This window comes from Triticum aestivum, chromosome 5B (genome assembly GCF_018294505.1).
Source record: "Triticum aestivum cultivar Chinese Spring chromosome 5B, IWGSC CS RefSeq v2.1, whole genome shotgun sequence".
Lineage (NCBI taxonomy): Eukaryota > Viridiplantae > Streptophyta > Magnoliopsida > Poales > Poaceae > Triticum > Triticum aestivum.
Genome location: NC_057807.1, coordinates 410,804,798 through 410,813,494, shown reverse-complemented (window position 1 = coordinate 410,813,494; position 8,697 = coordinate 410,804,798).

Genomic DNA, 8,697 nt, shown 5'->3' with positions numbered 1-8,697 from the left:
GGTATTTCAATTTCAGGCTTGCATTGTTTCTAGAGGCCCAAAGATTCAGTTCACCTTTCTAGGTATTTGAGTTTCAGGCTTGCATTATTTCTAGAGGCCCAAAGATTCAGTTCACCTTTCTAGGTATTTCAGTTTCAGGCTTGCATTATTTCTAGAGGCCCAAAGATTCAGTTCACCTTTCTAGGTATTTCAGTTTCAGGCTTGCATTATTTCTAGAGGCCCAAAGATTCAGTTCACCTTTCTAGGTATTTTAGTTACATGCTTGCATTATTTCTAGAGGCCCAAAGATTAAGTTCCCAGTCGGCGGCAAGCGGCCCTGCTACCCATGCCGGTGTCGACCTCAACTCGCAAGGGCCGGCGTCGGAGGGGTTCCCGGGGCTTGGGCTCTACAGAGCCTTCCTCCAGAGCGACGATGGCGAGCTCCTCCCTTGGTGCGTGAGGGGCTCCGGGCTCCCTCCCTATCGTGAACGACTTCCATGATGAGTTAGCTCATTCTTTGTTTCATGAAGTGTTTTTTTATTTTGTGAAGCATGATTGACGACTTGTATGTTTAAGTGGGATATCTCATTTGTTTGGACAAAGTAAAAATTATCATGTTTTGCATGCTTGATTTGTATAGATGGTTTGTTTATGTCAATTGTGAGCGGGAGGAGGCCACAGAAGAGCCGGACACACCAAGAGGGTGCTTGGATCCAAGGGACTTATTTTAGTCTGACTAAAAATAGGGTCCAAAGTAGTCAAATGATTGAGATAGAGCATTTATTGTCAATGGAACCCTGCTATCCATACACCTCTTTGGTTTAGAGTTCGTTCAGGGTTAGAATCTAACTCTAACCTCTAACTGAGTTAGAGTTCTCCTCGTCTCGGTTCATCGCCATCATACTTTCCCCATTCCTGTGTTTTCAGTATCCTGCGAATCAAAGAGGCCCTTTTTTCCGGGGAAAATCAAAGAGGCCCTTAGACTGGTTTAGGTCCGGCCATTTTTTATAAACGTGTTATGTCCAAAATTTAATGAACGTAGTAATTCATTGATTTATTTATTCTTCTCTGGGGGGTTTGCATCTAATTTGTGAGGTCTGAAATGTAAAGTACCCCGACATATGCTCCGAGTCGTGCATGCACTACGACCCAGATGCTTTATGTCCCACATGTCGGCGAATGGCAGTACATGGAAATAGCCTAGGAGTACATATAGGAGGATAAATGCGTGAAAAAATATGTACTGTGAAGCGTAGCCGCGGTTCGAAAAGGAGACCTAAAGTGATGACAGCTATAGGTCGCACGCACCCAACTAGTGGTACTAGACATACGACTATTTTTTCCCTCAAAAAAAAGAGGCACGAGTGCTCAGTATACTCCTATTCTATAAACACGAGTCCCATCTCACAACAGCGTCCGTGCCACAACTAGCTCTCCTCCCTCGTTTCTCTCTTCTAATTCCAAACTCGGTCGACGCCCGGTGGGTGGGGTGGGTTTGCTCAACTGCGGCCCCACCTCACAGTGAAAACATTACGACTGGAATAAAAATGCCATAGACTCCCTCCGTTCATGAATATAAGCCTTTTTAGATACTAGTTCAAATGGAATACAGCATACAGATGTATGAAGACATAGTTTAGAGTGTAGATTCACTCATTTCGCTCCGTATGTAGTAGTCACCTGCTGGAATCTTTAGAAAGACTTATATTTGGGAATGGAGGGAGTACTATACTAATAAAACATTAAGGCCACGAGGCGATGCAGTGCTGGTTACAGGAGGCAAGAAGAAGAGATGCATCCATCGACGACGTCCACCTCCTCGACTCAGGGCGCCGGCCCATCGAATGGCGCCTAAGTAGTAGCGGCTTTCGTGGCCAGGTCAACGTGCTTCTGAACAATGGCGTCCAAAGATTCCAGCCGCTGGAAGAAGGCCAACATCTTTCTGTCCTCGTTTGCCTTGTAGTGGCCTATGTAGACGATTTCCTCGTAGACGTGGATGTGCAGGTCGACGGTTTCTTGCATGGCGACGCGCTGCGCGGCGAGCGCGGCCTCGAGGTGCACATTCTTCGCTGCGACCTTCGGCACCTGCAGGGCCACCAGGGCTTGAAAGAGTTTGTCACCATGTAGGCCGATGAGGGTGGCAGGCAATGAGGAGCCTGGGCGCGCGGGCTCGAGCAGTACGGCAAGGTCGTCCGTGCGCTTCTTGATGGCGGTGAACTTGCGGATGGAGTTGACCATCATGTCGTCCATGCGAGAGGTGAAGCCGGCGTCGGCGAGGGCTACGATGCCTGCCGTCGCCAGCACCGTCTGGAAACACTGCGCGGTGCGGGGCCGCAGGGTGGCGCCTTGGATGATTTGGCACAGTCGACTGCCGCTCGCGTCCATCGGCTCCATAGGTGCTTGTGGCTTCTGGTCACTTGGTCTTGGATTGGAGTGAGCAGTGTTGCATAGAGACTTGGGAGTAGATGGATTGGAGTGGTGGGCGCCTTTATTATATGAGAGTCCAAACTCTGTTGCATTCACATCGTGCGGGCTCTAGTCTGCTTCTCCAATTAATTCCCTCTGCATGTAATTGAGGATGCATCATTGACCGTTCAACATCTCGGGAACCGCTACCCTCTTCTTCCTTGGCATTCAAGCACCTATGGACCCGTCGACGACGAGGTGCCTATGGTGACTTCATAAATTTCAAGATGATAGTGTCGTGAGTGTGTGTTCATAGGGGTGAGTGTATGCGGGTGTATATGAGCGCTTGCGTCTGTACTATGTCAAAAAAACAATGTAAATGCGTGTCAAAAATAGACTAGTCAGTATACTCAATATTGTGCACCTTGGAGAGGAAAACGATAGAACTATTACGTATTTATTTATGGTGCAGATTCACTCATTTTGCTCCATATGTACTCCGTCTCGGTGTAGTCTAGTCACTTGTTGAAATCTCTAGAAGGGCAAATACACCTTTCTTGTTTACAGGGCTATACTAGCAAGTAGTTGTACGTACTACAATAGCGGGCTCACATAGCAATTTTGTCTCATGCAAGAGCCTGGCTATATGCATGCTCCAATGTTCGCAACTGCAACGTTTGGTTTGCGCTTGGCTCTTCGCCTCTTCGAGAAGACGAACAATGATGTTACTAATACTGCTTCTACAGTGTCGAATCCACTGCTGCATGTCCGTCCACCGCGAGCGGGACGGATAGCTTGTTGTAGAAGTACTACTAAGCAAAAGCCTGTCCTCGTTTGCGAGCAACAGCGCGCATGGGCGAGGGAGAAGGCGTGTAGTAAAATCAAGCTTCTCCTCATTCTACGAGTTGACGCGACACATCATAGCACTGGCCCCACATGCTTGCCTCTAAACTTGGCTGAAAGACCCGCAGTGTATAATATATTTGCTGCAACCTCTAACATTTATCCACCACAAAATTAAAATATATGTGGTCGTATGCATCGTTCTGATGCAAAGGCCGGGGAGTCCCCCCTTTTGAAAAAAAAACAAATTAAAATATATATTCCTGTCTTGACCAGATGGGCGTGCAAACTACAATCACCAGGGTGACAGGTAGGGCCAGAAGACTATTTTTTAAAAAAACTTCAAGACGGCCACATAGCATGGAGCCGACCCCAACGATTTTAAGCTTACAGGAATGGTACACGCTATCTAGACTACTCTACACATGAAACTGCCACATGAGCGCCCGGGCTGCGCTTGGCTCTTCGCCTCTTCGGGAAGTCGAACAATGATGGTGCACTACTGAACTGGAGGAGTACTACAGTACGCTTCTGGCCATCTGACACCGATTGAACTGTTGCATGTCCATCGCGTGCGGGAGGGAGAGCGTGTAGCGAAAGCTTGTCCTAGTCTTGTCAGCCACCACGCTCATGGGCGAGGGAGGGATGCTCCTGTCTTTGCGTGTATGACAGGTGGGCCCGACAGGTCTGTGGACAACCTGTCATACAGCCAAAGGCAGGTGCAGTTAAGTTCGTGAGGGAGAGGATAATCAAACTTCTCGTTGATGTACGAGTTGACGCGACACATCAAAGCACTGCACTCGATATATTTCAATAATTTAGGGTTACCGATGCATTAATTACAACGCATGCATGCATGCCGTGACTCTCCTTTTGATACTTGCATGTGTTGATTTAATGCACCTTGAAGTAGTACTCCCTCCGTTTCTTTTACTTTGCGTATAACTTTTTCTTGTTTTTCTCAGATTAGTCTGCGTGTCCGCGTTGGTTTCCATCTGTGCCCCCGCTCGATTAGTTCCGCCCCCATTAATCGCGCTAGTTTCCAAAGCAGAAAATGGCTACAGGCAAACGCGTGCAGCGCCGGATACGGCTTAACCGCCTGGGGAAGCCAAATCAAGCGAAAAGGAAGGAGCACCAGCCAACCATTGCATGAGCATTTACTATCGATATTTATGCAGCTTACTCATGGGCAGGGGCAAATTTGTCCAGAAAACTTAAACTACTGCCTTCCTTGGTATGCGGGAGGACAGTTATGCGCAGAGTATAAAATATGTGACGGTAAAGCTTTGTAATGCCCCGGCCCAAGCGAGAGATGGTTGTGCACGAGGAGGGCGAGATCATGCAGACGGAACAGGAACCGACGAGGGAGCTCACTAAGGTCTCGATGGACCTCACCGTGCTCCACTGCCCCTTGTGCCTCTGCCCCTTGACGCCTCCAGTGTATGAGGTTCGAATACACCTCGTCCATTCGGCTGATTGAGCAAGGTGCAGGTTTCTTGATTGATGTGTTGTTCGATTGATTTCTATAGTGCAAGGGAGGGCACCTGGCCTGCGCGGACTGCCGCGTCGAGCGCCCCGGGAACCAGCGGCAGTGCCAGAAGTGCGAGTGCGGCGGTGGCTTCGACGTGCGGAACACGGCGGTGGACGCCGTCATTTCGTCGCTGAGGGTGGAGTGCCCGCACGAAGGCTGTGGGCTCTATGTCACTTACCACAAGCTCGGCGATCACCAGAGCGTGTGTCCGCTCGCGCCCTGCAAATGCCCTGTGCCCGTCTGCGGCTACAAAGGCCCGCCGCCGGCGCTCTACCACCACATCAGCAACACGTATCCCATGCCCGTGCACAGGATCCAGTACGGCAAGGTGCTCCAGCTGCAAGTGCCACTGTCGGAGCCACGGCTCTTGCTGTTCGCGGAGGAGGACCGCCCCGTGTTTTTCTTGGTCGGTGGCATGCTCGACATCGGTGCGCCTATCGCCGTGTAGGTCGTCTGCATTAGAGCGGGGGTGTCCCCACTGCCGCACTACTGGGCCAAGTTGTGGGCGAACGGCCCGCCGGGGGAGCCCAAAGGCACGACCGACGCCGTCGAGGTGGAAATGGAGGTGACAAGCAGCAAGGATCCCGGCGATGTCGACGTGCAGGAGCTGACCTTCTTGACAGTTCCGCCCAAGCTACTGGCCGGGGCTAAGCTTGTGTCCCTCCACATTCAGATTGACAAGCTCACGTCCTAAATGTTTCGACAGTGCCTTCTGTTTATCTTAGTAATATGCTAATATAGGGATTACCTAGGTCTACTTTAGCTTAAGAAATGGTGAGTTTTGGTGGCGATGCAGCAATTACTTCGACATCAGATCAGTAATTTCCAACAGTCGAACGGATATTTTGTGTCTATTGGATATAAAGTTCCTTTGGGTAAGAAGTACTACTTGTCATCAAAATGGATAAAAGGAGATGTATGTAGACGTATTTTAATTCTAGATACGTCCCTTTTTATCGATTTTGATGACAAGCACTCCCTCCGTTCCACAATACATGCCTTCCATTTGTCAAAATATAGATGTATCTAGACATGTTTTAGTATATATGTACATCCATGATAGAGCCAATTGGATGGTTGAGAACACTACAATTCGTAGCTACAGATGCGTGTGTGACTCCCAGATGCACAGGCCGGGGGTCATCATCCTCCTTTTCGAGAAAAAACAGACGTGTGTGTGAGAGGACGAGTGCATGTGTGCACCTCTTCTCTTCCTGTATAACGTACTACTAAACTCATAGTACAAGTTTCTTGTGGGTGGCACGATGGTGCGTGCGAGAAGTCCCGAGAGATAGGTTTAATGCGTCTGAAAAAAGGACTAGCGTAGAGCTCGCCACACGGGTATTTATAAATTTTGAGCTTGCGTCTCATCACATTCCAAATTACTCCACGCTATATTGTAGACCTGTTCACACCAATGACAACCTAAACGGTTTCCCACTTAGGAGCGTATTAGTACCACGCTATATTGAATTCCAAACCTGTTCACACCGATCACAACCTAAATTGTTTCCCACTTAGGAGCGTATTAGTACTCGGTTATAAATACTAGTATGCCAAGATGACTGCACATTCCTCCTCAACTCCTCATCCACAAAAACAAACAAGTCATTCAGCATCCTTCCCTTGCGTCTGCCATTGCCAGCGTGAGTTCTGGGTCGAGAGATTGCCACCAGGGAGAGGCGAGCATGGAAGCGGAAGCACGAGAGATGTCCCGCCTCACTGCGAGAGCAGCCGACATGTCCCGCCGCGCGGAAGTAGCAGCACAGAGGTCCCGCCGTGCCGCTGAAGCAGCACGGAGGTCCCGCCGTGCCATCGATGCAGCAGACTGGTCCGGCCGCGCCGCAGAAGCAGCAGAGATGTCCCGCCACGCCACGAATGTAGCAGAGATGTCCCGCCACGCCGTGGCGGCCTGGGAAAATTTCTCGCGGGCAGGTGACAACTGTTACAGGCGTATGCATGCAATCGTCCATAGCCAGATGGATCAGATCTCCGGCTTGGCGAGGTTTTAGGACGACGTGAAAGCCTCGTTTGAACAGGCTACCGGCGTCATCCGGCAACTAAGGGAGGGCAATGAGAGGCTCCGGGCCGAGCATGACCTGCTGAGGGAGAAGATCGTCCGAAGTGCAGACCAGCAGGAGGAGACCAGTGCCTTGTTGAAGAGGACCAATGTCATCGTCAAGAAACTTATGGATGAGAATGACATGGTCCGCAACGAGCACCAAAGGCTGGTGGAGGAATCCGTGGATGTTCTCAAGCAGCGTCTTGAGGACACGAAAGAGCTCATCGCCGCTCGCCGCGGAGACTAGTTCCCGCGGCCTGCAGCAACGCGTTAAGAAAGTAGAGATCAGCGAGCCAGATCCTTGTCTTCCTTCTTCTTTTGCCCTTGTCTATTTCGGGTGTAGCCGCATGTGTCTTTTTTAATTATCTTTCTAATTATGTAAGACAATTAATCGTCCTTATCTTTCTATGGAAGATCGGTGTTGCGCGGCTGGAATGAAGAAAACTCTTGCTGTGGCGACCCTGGCGTTGCTGTTCTTCTAGTTGCTGCTGGGCTTCCTTCAGTTTCCTGGTTTCTTTTGATGTAATAATTGGTTTAGGATGTGGATTGTGTCGTTGGTTGTGAAATGTTGGGTTCTAGCACGGATGTTTGGCCTTTGTTGGCCTCTTGGGATGTTGCGATTTCAATCTGGTACTCCCTCCGTCTCATAATGTAAGACGTTTTTTGACACTATACTAGTGTTAAAAAGCATCTTATATTATGGGACGGAGGGAGTAGCTTTTAGTCCTTCGTGTTAGGCTGGAGTTGTGCTGAACTTCTTGTGAATTGTGGTGGTTTTAACTAATAAAAATTGGAAGGGGCAAGCCCTTCTTTGATCAAAAAAAATTGTCCTTATATATTCATCAGTCTTGCTATAAGTCGTAGTAGATGTTATATAGGTCCGTCGAATCTTACATCAAGATCCATGCTTTCAGATTTTCTTTTTTCTCTCTTAAATCTCACTCGAGTGAGACATAGCCACGCCATTAATCAGAGGCTTGGGCGCCATTAATGGAGACCTTGGGAGAGAGGTGGACGGCAGATGGAGGTCAAAGGGCTCTCCTCCCGATAAGCACGCGCAGGGGTCTGATCGCACGCCTCTCGTACTCAAATAGCTACCCTGCATGGCGCATCCCAGCTAATAAAAAATGGGGACGTGTGGCGGCACGTAAATGGTACTAGTAAGTAGAACGCCCATGGTTTCAATAATACTTGTGTTTCCGATTGTAACGTGACAGCACTTGTTCCAAAATGACTTTGTTGATTGTTAATGTGTGCGCCTTCGCAAATCGGACTGCAAATTTACCACAGCATGTTGGTGCCATGTCATGGCACCAAGCCAAGTTTCATTATTTTCATGCGTGTTTTGGATTTACAGGAATTAAAAAACTAAGTTTCTCAATGTTTCCAACCCAGCCACGACACCCAGAATTTTGAATTTCATTCCCATTTCTTGCATGGAACCTAGAAATTTACCCGAGGACACACATGTGATTTTTCAACCAACTTTGGTGCACTGGAACATGTGCCTGTATTTCAAATTTGAATTACGCACACAAAGGTGACACATTCCCTCTCAGAACCACGAGCCTTCTTTAGAGAAGCTCCGATTTGCAAGAAGCTTATACCAAAATTTGTTCCTATTCAGCCAATTTTTTTACCATGGCATGGTACTACCATGACATGACACCATGCCAAGTTTCATGATTTTAAAACCAAGTTTCTCAATGTTCTCGACCGAGCCACGATGCCCAGATGTTTGAATCTTATTCTCATTTTTTGCATGGGAGTAGAAATTCACTCGAGGACACAAATGTGATTTTTCAACCAACTTTGGTGCACGGGAGCACGTGCTTGTAGTTCAAATTTTAATTATGCACATTAAATGACCAAAAAC